The sequence below is a fragment of the Bos javanicus genome, chromosome 14, assembly GCF_032452875.1.
Source record: "Bos javanicus breed banteng chromosome 14, ARS-OSU_banteng_1.0, whole genome shotgun sequence".
NCBI classification, from domain to species: Eukaryota; Metazoa; Chordata; class Mammalia; order Artiodactyla; family Bovidae; genus Bos; species Bos javanicus.
Genome location: NC_083881.1, coordinates 10790156 through 10809751, shown reverse-complemented (window position 1 = coordinate 10809751; position 19596 = coordinate 10790156). Strand labels below are relative to the sequence as shown.

At 41.2% G+C, this 19596-nt stretch overlaps 1 long non-coding RNA gene across 1 annotated transcript in view; it reads right to left on the bottom strand.

Annotated features, from left to right (window-relative positions):
- LOC133260338 (uncharacterized) overlaps positions 1 to 19596 on the bottom strand; it is a 591714-nt gene that overhangs the window by 414682 nt on the left and 157436 nt on the right. Inside the window, exon 3 of the long non-coding RNA XR_009740759.1 lies at positions 5565 to 5622. This is a non-coding gene — a long non-coding RNA (uncharacterized LOC133260338). The remainder of the gene's footprint in view (positions 1 to 5564; positions 5623 to 19596) is intronic.

Here is a 19596-nt window from a genome sequence, read left to right as displayed (position 1 = left end):
CCTGAAATTGTCACAAGACTGTTAATCAGCTATATCCCAAAACAAAAGGTTTAAAGTGGGAAAAAAAAAAAAAAAGGGCATAGAGGCCACAGGAAATTGAGTGAGGGTAAGAAATAAGAACTTATTGTACAGTACAGGGAACTCTACTCAATACTCTGCAATGACCTCTACAGAAGACCCTAAGAAAGAGTGGATATATGTGTAATTGATTCACTTTACTGTATAGCAGAAACTAACACAGCACAGTAAATCAACTATACTCCAATAAAAATTAATTTTTTAAAAAAATAATGCAGATATATAAGGGGGATATTACCATCACTGTGTTTATTTTTTTAATTAATTTATTTATTTCTTGGTTTTGCCACATATTGACTTGAATCTGCCATGAGTGTACACGTGTTCCCCATCCTGAACCCCCTCCCATCTCCTTCCCCATCCCATCCCTCTGGGTCATCCCAGTGCACCAGCCCCGAGCACCCTGTATCATGCATCAAACCTGGACTGGCAATTCGTTTCACATATGATATTATACATGTTTCAATGCCATTCTCCCATATCATTCCGCCCTTGCCCTCTCCCACAGAATCCAAAAGAGTGTTCTATACATCTGTGTCTCTTTTGCTGTCTCACATACAGGGTTATCGTTACCTTCTTTCTAAATTCCATATATATGCGTTAGTATACTGTATTGGTGTATTTCTTTCTGGCTTACTTCACTCTGTATAACAAGCTCCAGTTTCATCCACCTCATTAGAACTGATTCAAATGTATTCTTTTTAATGGCTGAGTAATACTCCATTGTGTATATGTACCACAGCTTTCTTATCCATTCATCTGCTCATGGACATCTAGGTTGCTTCCATGTCCTGGCTATTATAAACAGTGCTGCAATGAACATTGGGGTACACGTGTCTCTTTCGATTCTGGTTTCCTCAGTGTGTATCAAGACAGTATGGTACTGGCACAAAGACAGAAATATAGATCAATGGAACAAAATAGAAAGCCCAGAGATAAATCCACACACCTATGAACACCTTATCTTTGACAAAGGAGGCAAGAATATACAATGGATTAAAGACAATCTCTTTAACAAGTGGGGCTGAGAAAACTGGTCAACCACTTGTAAAAGAATGAAACTAGAACACTTTCTAACACCATACACAAAAATAAACTCAAAATGGATTAAAGATCTAAACATAAGACCAGAAACTATAAAACTCCTAGAGGAAAACAGAGGCAAAACACTCTGACATAAACCACAGCAGGATCCTCTATGACCCACCTCCCAGAATATCAGAAATAAAAGCAAAAATAAACAAATGGGACCTAATTAAAATTAAAAGCTTATGCACAACAAAGGAAACTATAAGCAAGGTGAAAAGACAGCCTTCAGAATGGGAGAAAATAATAGCAAATGAAGCAACGGACAAAGAATTAATCTCAAAAATATACAAGCAACTCCTGCAGCTCAATTCCAGAAAAATAAACGACCCAATCAAAAAGTGGGCCAAAGAACTAAACAGACATTTCTCCAAAGAAGACATACAGATGGCTAACAAACACATGAAAAGATGCTCAACATCACTCATTATCAGAGAAATGCAAATTAAAACCACAATGAGGTACCATTTCATGCCAGTCAGAATGGCTGCTATCCAAAAGTCTACAAGCAATAAATGCTGGAGAGGGTGTAGAGAAAAGGGAACCCTCTTACACTGCTGGTGGGAATGCAAACTAGTACAGCCAATATGGAGAACAGTGTGGAGATTCCTTAAAAAACTGGAAATAGAACTGCCATCACTGTGTTTAAATCTAACTTCCCTCTTAGTTGTTCCTTGAGGGACCAAGCATTACGTGAACTAGATATGAATGCAAAGTTTTAGATCTGAAGGGAAAAGTGGATGCCAGCTTTGAAACCCCAGTGCACAAAAGAGAGGCTTTTTAGGGGTCTATAATAGATTCCTCAGCTACAGAAAGCCAGTGAGTGAGAAGTGGCCGGTTCCCACTGAATTCCTCTAGGCAAATGAGAGGAAGCATGTGGAATTTCTTCCCAATAACTGACCCATAGTGGAAATTATAAGTGGGGTCAAGAAGGGGTCCTTTTCACTTCAACCCACCTAGAATATACTAAAAATAGCTGCCACCTGGAAAAACAAATACCAAAATTCTAAACAGTTTACTTAGCACATATTCATTTATCCAGCAAATTTATTGATCATCTACTACCTCAGGGACTGCACTTTAGATTTACAAAAATTAGAAATTAGACCCCTTGATAAATGAAACAAACAACTGAACAGGAAATTCAGAACAGGGTAATGGGTATTCTGATGTGGGTGAGCAGATCTTTCACAAAACAAAGGTTACCGGCTTCAGTGACCCTGAGAAGCTACCCCTGAAGGTAAGTGGATGGGAATGGGCTGCTTACTACAGACAAAATGTCATCAGCGGGGAGTATGAAACATGAAAGAACTCTGCTGGATTTCATTTCCAACCTGCCTCAGCATCCACCATGCTTTTGGTTTCCAGTCTCACTGTTAAAAATACTGTTAAGGTGAACAAGACCACTGTGCTGGTTAGTAGTTATACCAAAATAAATGAACATGAATTATTCAGTGACAGTTACATAACCTAAAGAATTCTGTTTCAGGAATTTAAGACAAAGGTGGGAATGCTTTACTCCTTTGCTCTTCGGTGCTAAATGATAGATACATCAATGATTGATAAAGCGATTGCTAAATATTATATATAACAAACTCCCCTTTTACATATCTGATATGTGTCATCTTTTTTACATCTTTGTGTCACAGTATATTTGTTTTCTTCAAAATACTTACTCAAAGGAAAATAACTCTTAGTCTGAAAATTCTGATGAGTTTTGGTTGGGCAGCATACAATGTTATACAAAAAACACTTTGCATCCAAATGCCCATCAACTGGTGAATGCATTTTCAAAATGTCGTATATCCATATGATGAAATACCACTCAGCAATTAAAAGTAACAAACTATGATAATTCTATAGTATGGATGAGCCTCAGAAATATTAAGCTAAGTTTAACAAGTCAAATACAGAAGACTGTATATCATTTACATGAAAGGTCTAGAATGACTACATATTTCATCTTTAAGAAGTCTACGAAGGGCCAATTTGTACAGATGAAAAACAAATCATGGTTACTTGTGGCTAGGAGTAGAGGTAGAAATTAATTGCAGACCCAAGGGAACTTATTGGGGTGATGAACATGTTCTAAAATTAGATTGTGGTGATAGTTACACAATTCTATAAATTTACTAAAATAATTAAATTGAACACTTATAAATGGTGAATTTTATGATGTGGAAATTATAGTGCAAAAAATATGTCCCATAGTTCTAATTCAGGTAGGCAGGAAGTACTGATGAAATTTCAAGTACCTACCTTGCACTGACCATCTCCTTAAGAACAGGTACTTTTATCTCTGTTCCAGAAAACCGTCTTCAGAGAAAGAATGCAATTAGCCCAGAGACACACATCTAATGCTAAGCTAAATTAGGAATGGAAGCCAACTGAATCCCTTCTAAGTCCTGTACACAATTTGCTTCATCGTGAGGTGGACTATGAAAAAATACAATTCAGTCTTACTTCCATCTTATCTAAAAGTTCATGGGTATTACAGAAAAGTTTCTTCCAACATGCTCATCCTCAGTGAATCTTAACTATTTGTTTTTAAACTACCTCATCATGAGAATACTATTAAAAGCAAAGAGAAAATAGTTAATTGAAAAAGAATAGCCAAGAAGCGATGAAGAAATTCTCAACAAAATATTAGCAAGTCATACAGATTCATAGAAGAAGAATTAAACAATTTGACCAAGTGGAATTTGTCAAAGCAATATAAGGCTGTTTTTAGCACAGAAAATCAAAAAACAATATGATCAGCACAATAGACAGAACATGTGTATTCGACAAAATCCAATCCACATTCATGATAAAACTCTCACAAAAGTTGAAATAGAATTAAACTTTTTCACCATGATAAAGAGAATCTACAAAAAAAATTACAGCTAGCATCATATTTAATGGTAAAAAATCCACATTTCTCCATAATACCCAGAATAAAGAAAAGGTGTCTGCCCTTGGCACTTGTATTTAACATTAGACCAGGAGCTCTGTCCAGTGCAATCAAACAAGAAAATGAAATAAAAGTCATCCAGATTGAAAAGGAGAAGTAAAACTGTCTTCACATAGATCTGACATGATCCTAGTGTAGAAAACCCTAAGAAGTCCATTAAAAATACTAGAAATAATAAACAAGTTTAGCTAGGTCACTTGACAAAGGATCAATTATACTAATACACAAGAATCAATTGTATTTTGTAAAAGCATTGAACAATCTGAAAGTACAATTAAGAAAATAATTCAATTCACAATGGAATCAAAAGAAACAAGTACTTAGGGAAAATGTCAGCAATAGATGTTCAAGATTGTATTCCTAAAGTTAGAAAATATTGTCTAAATAAATCAAAGATTTTAAAATAAAGACAACACATGTTTCTGTATTGGAAGACTCAATATTGCTGCAAAGGAAAGTCTACCTGAATTGATCTATAGGTTCAATGCAATCCCTATGAAATTCCTAGCTATCTTTCTGCAGAAAGTGAAATAGCAAACAATATTAAGAAATCAGAATAAAATTAGAAGATTCAGATGTCCCAACTTGAATACTTACTGTAAAGCTATACTAATCAAAACAATGATACACTGCCACAAGAATAGATATGTAAATAAATAAATGTAATTGAGGGCCCAAAAATAAACTCATACATTTTCAGTCAACTGACTCTCAACAAAAATGCCAAGAAAATTCAATAGGGAAGAAAATTCTCTCAATAAATGTTATTAATACAATATTCGCTTTCAGAAAGATTAATTTGCACACCTCCCTCACACCATGCTAACTCACAAATACTAACCTGAAATTGATCAAAGACCAAAGTGTAAAATCTAAACCTAAAAAACTTTTTAGGAAAAAAAAAAAAAGGAAAATCATGATTTGGGGTAAGGCAATGATTTCTAGAGACATTTCAAAACCACAAGTAATGCAAGAAAAAAAAATGGTAAAATGGACATAAATTTACAACTTTTGTGATTCAAAAGACACCGTCAAGAAAGAGAGAAGACATGCACATAATGGGAGAAAATGTTTGCAAGTCATGTATCTGACAAGGCACTTCTATCTAGAATGCATAAAATGCTTACGACTCAGCAGCAGACAACCAATTTGAAAACAGGCCAAGTATTTGAATAGACATTCTTCCGAAGACGATAAACAAACAGCCAGCAAGCACATGAAAAAATGCTCCACGTCGTTACTCCTTAGGAAACACAAATCAAGACAACAACATGTCACACCCAGTTGAGTGGTTAGAATCTAAAATTCAGGTAATAACAAGTGCTGACAAGGATGTGGAAAAAATTGGAATCTACATATATTGCTGGTAAAATAGAAAATGGTACAGCCACATGGGAAAGCAGTTTGATGGTTTCTTTTTTTTTTTTTTTAATTTAAATACACTTACCGTATGTGACCAGCAATTCCACTCCTGGGTAATGTCTGAGAGTAATGAATGCACGTGTCTAAAAGAAAAACAAAAACAAATCTTGTACATGAATGTTTATAGCAGCATTATTCATAACAGGCAAGAAGTGAAAAAGTCCAAATGTCACTGCACACTTTTTATATGGATTTGCTAATCCAGCTTAATTTGAATGTCAGCTTCTCTAGCATTTCACATTTGTCTCTGAACATTTCAAATAATCAACATTTTGTATTCTCAAGATGAGACTTTAATTCTACCAACTTTGCTATTCTTGCAGTCTTGCGTCCTTCCCCACTCCCTCCCTTCCCCAAACTCTGCCTCTGCTACAGTCTTTAAGCAAAATCATCTCCTCTTGCTAGGAAATAATTTCAGCAAACTTTAGATCTGGTCTAAAATATTTGTTTGACAGTTTCTAGGGAATTAGGCTGGTTGCTCTTTTCAGCAAAATTACTTTCACTGAATAGGTTTATGGGGAATTGGTGTTTCGGTGAATTGCTTTTTGGCAAATGGGATTTTCAGCAAATTGACTGAGAGCCAAGGAACAACTCCATTCCCCTGTATTCTCTGCCTCCTCACAGCTTCACTCTTTGTTCACATAAATGAGTCTATTGACAGTCACATGTCCTCATTGTTTGAGCCTCTTAGAAACTTCCAGTCTTCAAGACCTAAAGCTTGGCAATGCAGATCTGATGACCTGACTCTACAGCATAATAAAGTTGAAGAGTGCAAACCACGCAGTGTAGACTAGGAGTCCCTCCCCTTTTCCCCCAACAGCCATGAAACCCTTTCTTCTAAAGGGTCCAGAAGTCTAACATACGAAGGAGGCTCTTGCCAATGTAGGATCTGTTAAGCTTCCCCCCATGACCTCCCCCACATGCAGACCTGTTTCTTTATCAGCCTCTGAGTTCCTAGGAAGGTGACCTGGTGATCTACATCACACAGCTAAAGAATCACTAGCCTCATCCCACCATATCTTTTCAGGCAGAAAACTGAGGCACAGAGAGTCCCAGTGACTTAATCAAATTCAAAAGGAAGAATGAAAAATAATGATAGGATATTAACCCTCCCGCCCTGCCCCAGAACGTGAATATTAATAACTATACTCAAATCTCCGTATTTGGTATAGAAATCTTTCCTAGTATCCAAATGGATCTTCCCAAACTGACAATGGAAAGAACATGAATTTCAACTCCATCAGGTAATATTCTAGTTCTATTTCTTTCTATCTGTGTAAATGTGCATGTTTTTTTCCTTTCCCTTCTCCTTGCTTACTCCCTTCCTCTATGCTTTACAGAGGACCTAAGGATTTGAATGTTTTCTATCTTTTAAAAGCAATTCTCCCCAAAAGAGTCACCAACACTCAGAATAATCCGTGACCACAAGTCCAAATAAAGTTCACATTGATCAGTCAATTAAAACCCACAGAGTAAATAAATACTTCTGAGAGCAGCCAATAAAGCTGAAAATAGTGACAACCCATATAAATTTGCATCAGAAATATCACTTCCCTTTGACATTTCTCAAATCAACCGCCTTTAGGCTCTTCACACAGTCTTTTCTCCAGCATTCTACTGCAGTTTCCTATGTGTTTAAGAGAGATGTGTGAACTGATGACTCCAAGAAGCTCCACACACAGTCTCTCAGGGGAAATAATACTAAAGACCTGTCTGCTACCTTCTCCAATTTCCCTGTCCAGGTATTCCTGGAGAGCTAAATCGTGTACTAATGGAAGGATCTTCTACAGAAAATTTGGAAATGAAACTTAGGTTACCTGGAATTCATATTAAGTCTTCAGCTGCAGGGAACAGAGAAAAAGCAGTAGGAAGAGAAACGTATGGATTAAAAATATTAGGAAGCATAAGAGAAGAGAGAGGTCTCTGGAATCTAGTTGCCCTCCGTTCCTGAGGGGTGACTGGTGAATGTTCTGTGTTGGCAAGAATGACCCTGGAGGTCAAAACAGGCCAAGTTGCTTCATCAAAACCAGCCTCATAGCTGCCTTTTGTTGAAAGCCCTTTATAAAATGGGCTCCAAGCTGAAAGCTTTATATACATTATTACATTTGAATCTTAGATTCCCCACCTGAGACTTCTTAATTTTAAAAGAAAGGAACTTTAACTTTGAAAGAACAGGACCACTTTATCCCAGTGATCAGATATGAAAGATCCCCATTGGGGTCACTCTGATTCCCTTTCATTTCTCCTAAAATGCTCTCCTTAAAACTATGAGAGTAGCATTGACATGTATACACTACCTTGAGTAAAATAGACAGTGAGTGGGAAGGTGCTGTATTGCACAGGGAGCTCAGCTCGGTAGCTCGGCAGCTCAGGGCTCTGTGATGCCGTGGACGGGGGAGGGAGGCTCACGAGGGAGGGGATATATGTATACAAATCGTTGATCCACATTGTTGTGCAGCAGAAACTAACCACACTATAAAGCAATTATACTCCAATTTTAAAATAATAAAAAAGTTATCATTCACCATTGCTTTTATACTATAAACCAAACTCCTCGCAACAGCCAAAAAGCCCTATATGATTATCTCACTCTTGCCTCCTTGTCTTGTCTCTTACTTTCTGCTAGTCCCTCCTTTAATCTTGTTCATTCCCAATGTAACATAACTATGTTTTCTCTCCTGTCCCTTTCACATTTCCTCTTCCTCTCTCCCTTTGTCTCTCTCTCGCCTCTATTCCACACCACTTCATTTATTGCTCGAGAAAGTTGCTGATGAAATATTTCTCACCAAGTCATGCATAATTGGTTTAATGCCTTAGTCTCCCTAGAGCATTTGCATTTTAATAGAGGACAATATTTTATTAGCATTAATGTTAATTATTAACTAAAATAGCTTTCACTTTTATAGCCCTTTAGAGTTTACATGGCACATTTACATAGAGTATCAAATCTATACCCACAGAGGTGAAGAGAGGAACATGTTTTTATTGAAAGAAAAAAGCTACCTTGAAATGCATTTTCTTCCTTCGGTGTGACTCCTCCTTTTACTTGGGAGGAAGGGTACTTAAATTGAGAAATTAAATGCAAACAATGAATAATGCTAAATCCTAGACAATCTGTACAATTAGGAAAGACTGATTTCTACATGTTAATAGGCATCTTTTACTTTGTTTATAATGAACAAGTAATGCTCACAGCAACAAATTTAAGAAGCTTTACCTCAAAGAGAATTTCTGATAAGAATATTCTCTTACTGGAAGAACAGTCAGTCATCAGTAAATAAGAGTGGCATTCCACCTACAGTTGGCTTCCCTGGTGGCTCAGATGACAAAGAATCTACCTGCAATGTCGGAGACCCAGGTTCAATCTCTGGGTCGGGAAGATCCCCTGGAAAAGGGAATGGCTACCCACTCCAGTATTCTTGCCTGGAGAATGCCATGGACAGAGGAGCCTGGTGGGCTACCATCCATGGGCTCACACAGGGTCAGACATGACTAAGCAACTAACACTTTCACTTTTACAATCATACTGGAAACAATAGACTGGGATGTTAGGACATTTAACCAGCTTCCAACTTTGCATCTTATTGGCTTTCTTATACTTGGGAATCCATTATAGGGGGAAATGTGGTCTTTTCTTACTGGATCTCAGTTCTCTGAAATCAGGTATTGAAAACTTGGTATAAAAGTAAGGATGTAGTGAGAGGAATTTTGCAAATCTTAATCTAATGGCTATGGCCAAATCGCAATGACCTGAGAGAATGAAAATGGGTCAGAGCTCTACATAAAATACAGTTAAGGTCCAACCCAGGGTTGCAACAGTGGAGACAGAAAGAAAGTCAAACGTGTGGAGGTAACATGAATTTACAACATCTCCGTGTATCTCTGGTATTGACTGTATCTTCCTGCCCCAAGGTGACTTTCCTAATCCCATTATTAACTTTGCCAAGAGCTCAAGAAGGGAAAGCCGCAGTCAACACAGTGATACAATCAGAGTCCCTGCTGTTTTATCTACAAAATGTCCAGCATTCATTCAATAATTACTAAGAAGAAGAAGAAACAGGACTGAGGAAAAGAGAAACCGATGCTAGAAACACGAGTCATCAGGACAGTGTAAATGAAAACGACAAAGCGATAACATCACTTGGCCACCAGAATGCCTTAAATAGAAAACACCACCAAAACAATAGCATTAGCGAGGCTGCGGGGCCATCAGGACATTCCTGCTCTACTGGAAGGACCATAGCTTGGTACCACTTTTGAAAGCTACTTGGTATCTCTCGAAGTCCAACACATGTGCACCTTCTGAGGCAGTATTTTCCACTGCAAGGTATAAACCAAATAAAAGTGAATGCATAAGGTACACATTATGGCTTCCCTAATGGCTCGGACGGTGAAGAATCTGCCTGCCATGCCAGAAACGTGGGTTAGATCCCTGGGTCGGGAAGATACCCTGAAGAAAGGAATGGCAACCCACTCCAGTATCCTTGCCTGCAGAATTCCATGGACAGAGAAGCCAGGTGGGCTACAGTCCATGGGTTACAGAGAGTCAGACACAACTGAGCGATTAACACTTTTACTAAGGTACACACTGCCATATTTAAAATGGATAATCAATAAGGACCTACTTATAACACAGGGAACTCTGCTCAGTATTATGTGGCAGCCTGGATGGGAGGCGAGTTTGGGAGAGAATGGATATATGTATGACTGAGTCCCTTCGCTCTTCACCTGAAATTATTGCAGCATTGCTAATCGGCTCTACCCCAACACAAAAAGTTAAAATGAAAAAAAAAGGAGTATATAAATATCCTAAAGAAGGTGAACAAGAATGTCTGTAGCATGACATATTCATAATTGCAAACAAGGGAAAAATATCCTCAGAAGAATTTTTATATTCATATAATGAAATAATACATATACAGTGACGAGGAAGGACAGACCATGGCTACATACAACTAATTCTCATGAACAGAATGTTGAGCAAAATAAACCAGACAAAAGAGTATGTGTTCTATGATTCCATTTATATAAAGTTCAAAATAAACACAATTAGAAATCAAGGTGGTGGTTCCCCTCGTAGGGAGGTAGTGAAGGAAAAAGAGCATGAGGGGGTCATCTGGAGGTTTGGTCATTAGCTGTTTCTTGATTTGGGTACTAGATGCTAGAGAGTTTATTTTTGAAAATTCATCAAAGCTGTATACTTTTAAGATTTGTGCCCTTTTCTAATGTTACTCTTTTTGCCTTTTCATAAAGCTATGCTTTTTTCAATTGTCATGTACAGATGTGAGTTGGACCATCAAGGAGGGTGAGCACCAAAGAATTGATGCTTCTGAATTGTGGAGTTGGAAAAGACTCGAGAGTCCCTTGGGCAGCGTGGACATGAAACCAGTCCATCCTAACAGAAATCAATCCTGACTATTCACTGGAAGGACTGATGCTGAAGCTCTAATACTTCGGCCACCTGATGCAAAGAGCCGACTCACTGGAAATGATCCTGATGCTGGGAAAGATTGAGGGCAAGAGGAGAAGGGGATGGCAGAGAATGAGGTGGTTGGATATCATCACTGAGTCAATGGACATAAGTTTGAGCAAACTCCGGGAGATAGTGAAGGACAGGGAAGACTGGTGTGCTGCAGTCCATGGGGCCACACAGAGTCAGACACGACTTAGCAACTGAACAACAGCAACAAAACTGATGTTATTTATGAAAGGTTTGTTTAGTAAGAAATTTATTTACAAGAAATGTGTGTGGCGTTTCAAAGACTTATCAAATCTACTCTTCAGTCCCTGGAGAGTCCCTTCACCCCATCTTTCAGGTTTCTGGGCCCAGTAACAAAATGTGTATTGGTAGGAGTGGGTTCCCAACACCAGCAATTCTCAGGATACCAACTGGGGGTCCTACAATTCAACTCAATTCTGACACACTCTATCCAGAGGTAGCATCCGATTCCATACGTTAAGGGTTCAATCCTACAAACTTGCCCCCCACCCACTTCAGACACCAGTACAAGCCCAGGTGATAACCAACTAGCTATAATCAGAGGTTTCCACACCTCATCCTCAGGCTCAATTAATTTGCTAGAGCAGCTCACAAAACTCAGAAACATTTTACTCCCTGGATTTCTGGTTTATTATTAAAGAACATAATTCAGGAACAACCAGATAGAAGAAATGCCCAGGGCAAGGTCATGGGGAAAGGACACGAAGCACGCATGCCTCTCCATGCGTGTCACCCCTCAAATTCACCAAAAGGAAATTCTCTGAACCCTGTCATTTGGGGGTTTTATGGAGGCTTCGTTACATAAGTGTTAGTTGCTCAGTCGTGTCTGACTCTTCGTGACTGCATGGACTGTAGCCCACCAAGCTCCGCTGTCCATAGAATTCTCCAGGCAAGAATACTGGAGTGGGTAGCCATTCCCTTCTCCAGGGAATCTTTCCAACCAAGGGATGGAACCCGGATCTCCTGCATTGCAGGCAGATTCTTTACCTTCCACCAGGGAAGCCTTTAATTACACAGTCATGTTTGACAACTCATTGGTCATTGGTGATTGATTAAACCTCTAGCCTCTCTCCCCTCCCCCAAATGAGGGAACGAGACTGAAAGCTCCAGCCCCCTCCATGGTGGGCTCCCACAGGCTTGCAAGTCCAACCTCGAGACCAAAGAAAGAGGCCTGACACAGCAACAGAGACATCAATCACATATTAAACAGGGTACGCTTACGAGTCTGAAGCAAAGTCCTGGAGTGACATCCCACTGTATATGGCAAACAACAGGCAGGATATGGCCACAAACTTCACTCCTCCAGGGGGAAGGAGACTACCGTTTATAAGTTTATAAGGGGATTAACATAAGGTTGGCTCATCAGTTACCAGGGAAACCAGTGGCTGGGGTGGGGGCAAGCATGTAGGTAGTTACTGATTCAGTTCAGTTCAGTTGAGTCACTCAGTCGTGTATGACTCTTTGCAACCCCATGAATCACAGCATGCCAGGCCTCCCTGTCCATCACCAACTCCAGGAGTTCACCCAAACTCATGTGCATGGAGTCGGTGATGCCATCCAGCCATCTCATCTTCTGTCGTCCCCTTCTCCTCCTGCCCCCAATCCCTCCCAGCATCAGAGTCTTTTCCAATGAGTCAACTCTTCGCATGAGGAGGCCAAAGTATTGGAGTTTCAGCCTCCGCATCAGTCCTTCCAGTGAATACCCAGGACTGGTCTCCTTTAGGATAGACTTGTTGGATCTCCTTGCAGTCCAAGGGACTCTCAAGAGTCTTCTCCAGCACCACAGTTCAAAAGCATCAATTCTTCAGCGCTCAGCTTTCTTCACAGTCCAACTCTCACATCCACACATGACCACTGGAAAAACCATAGTCTTGACTAGACAGACCTTTGTTGATTAAGTTACTGATTAAGCCCTATGATTAAGAGGGTTGGATAGTCATGTGAGTAGGGTGTAGGTAAAGCAGGGATTGGGTGAGCAGGAGGTGTACAGACAGCAAGAGGACAGCCATGGTGAGCAGCCTGACCATACCCCCGCTGCATTCACAGCTGCTTCCTCTGGCAACCAACTCCCATCCTTAAGTGCTTTCCAAAAGTCACCTGTTACAGAAACCCAACTATTGTGGAAAAGAGATTGTCATGAATATTAAGACACCCACTTCACCTTTATGGCTCTGAATTTTTCAAGCAACCAAGGACAAGGCACCCAGCAACGAAAGATATTTTCGTTTCACTTAGCAGGAAATTCCAAGGGTTTTGAGGGCCAAGAACTGTGAAAGTGAAAGTGAAGTCATTCAGTCATGTCAAACTCTTTGCAACCCCATGGACTGTAGCCTACCAGGTTCCACTGTCCATGGGATTTTCCAGGCAAGAGTACTGGAGTGGGTTGCCATTTCCTTTTCCAGGAGATCGTCCCAACCCAGGGATTGAACCCCGGTCTCACGCATTTTAGGCAGACACTTTACCATCTGAGCCATCAGGGAAGTCTGAACACAGGAACTGTGAGTGATGATTAAATACACATAAGAAATATATTTTGGTCATATGAATGATTGATTATATATGTATTTTTCTTTTTTAATTTTATATTGTAACTGATTAACAATGTTGCATTAGTTTTGGGTGTATAGCAAAGTGATTCAGTTATCTTGCACCCTATTTTTAATTATTGTTTATCCAAGATATCCCCCCTAACTCAAAGCCCAATATGGTCTTCTGCTATTGGGCAAGAAAAAGTTTTTTTAAAACAATAGAAATGTATCCGCTTAGAATAAATGAAAATGAATATCTCAAATATATAACATGGAAAGTAGGGCTTTTTAAAAATTAAGACAATAAAAGGATTATAATTTATATTAATAATAAAAATATTAGGAAATTAAAAACAGTTCGCAGAAAGTTCTTGAAATTTTCCCCTAAATTATATGCCAGGGACCTTCAGATTCAACTCTCTGGATTCAGTACCAGACCAAGCCAAAATTTTCAAAAGAGGAGGGAAAAAAAAAAAAACACAGTAAAGTCACAAAATCATCTCTTCTGCTCATGAACTGGTGAGTCTTCAGGGGCAAATGGCTGAGTTCCTAAACAGGTCCTGCACATTAGCCAGCTAGCAAGACTGTGAAAGCTTCAGCTGCCGTCTGCACCTAAGCCACCAGGAGCACTGAATTTCCCTTTCATTTGAAATTCTGCCACAACCTCCACCCCAGAGGGCAGGCCTGACCCCAGCGGTTTGATGTCCCAAGCAGATGTGGAACACAGGAGCCTCCCCGGGGAGGCGATTCCAAATGAGTGTCTGCCTTTGGATCCTAGTCCCCAGACTATCTCTTTGCAACAGAACCTCGTCTGGAAACAAGACAATTATCTTTTCTAGCAGGGGCTGTGAGGGAAGAGGAAAGGCTGGAAAGGAGAAGGAGTTAGGGCTGGGAAACCAACCAAATGCGGTTCATTTTCAGGAAGATGCTAGGCTGGGTGTTTCAGAGTGGCTTACATGGGTTCACGATGCATTTTCTTTGAGGTTCCCCCACTCCGGATACGCCAGTGCCCTCTTTTCAGCCCGGGCCCTTGCATCACCACCAACCAGGGGAAGGAGCCGGGCCAGCGGTCACCGTTCTCTTGGATAAGCTTTACCGTAATCTTCATAAACCTCAATGCTCAAGGTGCAGAGGGAGATTGGAGGAAACTTGTTTTTCCGTTGGTTTCTCTGTGACTTCTGTGGCTAGTCATTCCTAGAACAGGAAGCTGGAGAAACTTAGGTGGGAAACACTCTTCTGACCAGCCGGGTTTCCTCACCCTTCTAGGGTACAACTGATTAGGAAAAGCTTCAGGGTTACATAAACTCCTTCCTCGGCTGGTTGGGGAGTGGGGGGTGGTTCTTACAAAAGGTAAATGGGTTGCTCACCCCTGAGAATTGCAATCCCCCCATCCCTGAAGCAGGGCAGGAATCTCTTGGTTGTGTTTCAGTATTGTTGCCAGCTTCATTTCAACACCCCACTGGACCAGTCAGGAAGGACAACCATGTCCATTCATTCATTCAACAAGTATTAATTAAGTGCCCACCATTGCCGGGACCTGGGATCCGTCAATAACACATTAGAGAACTCTACCCTGGTGGGCTCATCTTCTAAGGAAAGGAAACAGAATGAACAATAGTAAAGAAGTAAATTAAAAGCATGTTGGAAGGTGAAAAGCTGAATCAATGGAAACAGAAAAAGTACAGAGCGGTGGAGGAGGGGAAATGAGAGACGAAATTTTAAACAGGGTTCAGAGCTTGAAAAGATGACATCTGAGCAAAGCCTTGAAGAAGATAAATGGGGTCAGTTATGTGACCTCCTGAAGGAAAAGCAAAGGGCTATGGTCTGAGTATTCCTAGTGTGTTCAAGGGACCACAAAAATGGTCCGAGTGGGAGGAATAGAGTGATCCAGGAGAAGAGTGGGAGATGATGTCTGAGAGATACAGGCCAGAGTAGGTAGGATTCTGCAGGTGAATGTAAGGATTTGGCCTTCTAGAATAAATAAAATGGTAACCATTGCTGTTCTAGGCAAAGGAGCGGCAGAATCAGACCATTCACCGTCGTGCTCACTCTGCAGTGAGAACAAACACAGGCAGGCTCTTCGGGTATCATTATATCCTCCTCTACTGGAAGCCCCTACAAGCTTCTGGGTCACACCAGATGACCTACGGAGCCAGCCCATCTTGGCCTGGGAGGGCTGGGTGAGGTCAGGAAGCCCAACAGCCTACGTGCTTAACCACACAGTTTAAATCATCCAAGTGACCCATCAAGAATTACAAAGACAATTTTTTGCTTATTTCCCTGCAGAAGGACTTTGAGACCCTCCCCTTCCCTTTCTTCAATTTCCTAGTGACCAAAGAAACAGATTCCAAGGACTGCTAGCTGGATGCAATCCATACACTCAGAACACAGAGAGCTAAACTGCTTCTCTGTTCCCACGTTCCATTCATACTGAGGCTCTAACCTTCCAAGCTGATCACCCGTAATGCTGTACGGAATGCAATATTTTCTTTAAATCATGACATAGTGAGCACACATTATTTCAGTGATGTGGTAGACTTGGGGGACTCTATCAAGGCTATTAGTCAGTTCATTTTGAGTAGGGCTACCAGCTTCTTTAACAGGAAGATATACTGTTTGTTTCTCTGGAGGCATGAAACCAGGAAGAGAAAGACATTCTGAAAGGGAAAGCCACACTGAGGCCATGCCATCAGTTCAGTTTAGTCGCTCAGTCATGTCTGATTCTTTGCAACCCCATGGACTTCAGCACGCCAAGCTTCCCTGTCCATCACCATCTCCCGGAGCTTACTCAAACTCATGTCCATCAAGTTGGTGATGCCATCCAACCATCTCATCCTCTGTCATCCCCTTCTCCTCCTACCTTCAGTCTTTCCCAGCATCAGGGTCTTCTGCAATGAGTCAGTTTCTCGCATCAGGTGGCCAAAGTATTGGAGTTTCAGCTTCAACATCAGTCCTTCCAATGAATACCCAGGACTAATCTCCTTTAGGATGGACTGGTTGGATCTCCTTGCAGTCCAAGGGACTCTCAAGATGCATTTTGATATTTGGCAAAACTAATACAATTATGTAAAGTTTAAAAATACAATAAAATTAAAAAAAAAAAAAAAAGAGTCTTCTCCAATACCACAGTTCAAAAGCATCAATCCTTTGGTGCTCAGCTTTCTTTGTGATCCACCTCTCACATCCATATGTGACTACTGGAGAAACCATACCTTTGACTGCTGCTGCTGCTGCTAAGTCGCTTCAGTCATGTCCTACTCTGTGCAACCCCATAGACGGCAGCCCACCAGGTTCTGCCATCCCTGGGACTCTCCAGGCAAGACCCTGGAGTGGGTTGCCATTTCCTTCTCCTAGATGGACCTTTGTCAGCAAAGTAATGCCGCTGCTTTTTAACATGCTCTCTAGGTTGGTCATAACTTTTCTTCCAAGGAGCAAGCATCTTTTAATTTCATGGCTGCAGTCACCATCTGCAGTGATTTTGGAACCCAAAAAATAAAGTCTGTCACTGTTTCCATTGTTTTCCCATCTATTTACCATGAAGTAATGGGACCGGATGCCATGACCTTAGTTATTTTGAATGTTGACTTTTATACCAACTTTTTCATCAAGAGGCTCTTTAGTGGCCATGCCATGCTCACCCCCAAATCCCAACAAATAATAGCAAGAAGGTGAGGTTAAAAGTAATGCATGGAGATAAGCTAGGTAAGAATGGCTGACTATTGAATTTTGGATCAAGAAAGTTAGAGGGGCTTCACTGGTGGCTAGTGGTAAACAATTCACCTGCCAGTGCAGGAGACACAGATTCGATCCCTGATCCAGAAGATCCCACATGCCGTGGAGCAACAAAGCCCAGGTGCTATGCTGTTGAGCCTGTGCTCTAGAGCCTGGAGCCACAGCTGCTGAGCTCGCATGCCACAGCTACTGCAGCCCGCGCTTCCGCGAGCCCACACTCCACAACGGGAGAAGCCACCCCAACGAGAAGCCTGCACACTGCGACTCGAGAGCAGCTGCAGTGCACCACATCCAGAGAAAAGCCCACGTGACAGTGAACTCTCCGCACAGCCACAAAGAAATAAAGTTTAGAAAATACAAAGTTAGAGACTGGCCAGTCCTGATGTCACAGGTTGACACCCAAATGATACATATGTTCTGTTTGAACTTTACAGCTTTAAAAAATGTTTACATTGTTGCAGGATATATCACACACAAAATTGTATTTCTTACTTCTCTTTAAAAATATGACTGACTAGCTACATGCTGGCAATACCAAGCCTACATTGCAAGGCAGCTAGAGCTTAATAGTGACTGCAGGAATCAGGCAGATGGTCCCCACTTTACCCCAAGTCCCATCTGATTTTTACTGATTTCTGACCCATTTCACTTATTAAAGATCTAAAGTTGTCACACCCTCAGCTCATCTATTATTTTTTATAGAAAATATAAGCCTAGAATGAGGGAGACAGTAGAGTTGTCAGTCATAAAATCAGAATCCGTGCTTTCCAGCCTCCCCCATCTGTGCAAGGGCTAAAAATAAAAACCTCAAGGAAGTCATTTTCCAAAGGCCCATCCTTCCTCCTCAAGCAACCTGGTGCTCCAGCCTCCATGACACTCTAGGGTCTGGTTCTTGGTTAGGTTTCAGAATTATTTTTAATTTGGCTTTGATTCTATTTCACTTGGTACCCACAGCGAGCTGCATTTGTGGCCAAAGGCTTGAACAAGCGCACAGGGTTCAGGACCCCAGGCTTCACCAGAGTTCAGGTGGAAACGGTAAAACCACCAGGTTTCATTGGAAGCTGGTGGAAACCTCTTGTCCTGCTTGGTTAGTGGTGCTTAGACTTTGGACTGGAGTCAAACTGACAAGTCTGCCTGCCCCCTCCCTCACTGGGATTGTGGCCTGGCCTGACCTATCGCCAGTGGTGACTATGTTAGAAAATCCCATCTTTGGGACGCGACGGCATCACTGTCTCTACTCTTCCATTTGGTCCATGCCACCACCTACCCCTCTTTGGACTTGGAAAGGCCTGGGCGGTTCCATTTCTTGCCCCATCTCATGGTCTTCAGGAAAGACCTAGTACTGTGCCTGTCGCCTTGCCCCCTTTCCTGGGGGAGTTCTAGCATGAGGCTTTTCTATAATAGGTGAGGATAAAAGCTCTGTGCATCACAAGAAGGTGGCAGAGGGATTTGGGCAAACAGAATGCTTTCTTACTCATTCATTCACTCACTCATACAACCAATCAGTATGGAGTACCTTCTGGTCTGAGTGCTTAGAAGACCTAAATGTCACTGACATGCCTGCTCTATCCTCAGTGAGCTCACAAAACCCAATCCTGAGCTCACACCGTAACGCAGACGATGACTGAGGACCTCCCTGGAGCCTCAGTTTCCTCATTTGAAATAAAAGGACCCCATTGACTCACACACAGATGAACTTTTGAGAACAAATGAGACGAGTGGATGTTACATTCTCTACAAACCGCAAAGCACAACTTCAGCACCTGATTACTGACTCACATTTTACTTGTGCTCGAGGATTTGACCTTGTCGGCTTCCCAGTTGGCTCAGTGGCAAATCCACTTGCCAATTCAGGAGACACAGGTTCTATCACTGGATTGTGAAGATGCCCTGGAGAAGGAAATGGCAGCCCACTCCAAAATTCTCGCCTGGAAAATGCCATGGACGGAAGAGCTTGGAGGGCTACAGTCCATGGGGTTTCAAAGAGTCAGACACGACTGAGCATGCCAGCATGTGTACAATAAAGGATTTGAACACTGCGAGCCAGGCTTTTAACTAAATAAATACAGAAGGGAAGTCTCGTCCTTACTACCAAAAGCTAACAAATGTAGAAAGAATGATGGAACTAGAAAACCATTTGGCAACAATTATAATAATCCTGCCAAGGCAGGAGATGCAAGAGACAAGCGTTCGATCTCTGGGTCAAGAAGATCCCCTGGAATAGGAACTGGAAACCCACTCCAGTATTCTTGCCTGGAGAATCCTATGGACAGAGGAGCCTGGCAGCTTACAGTCCA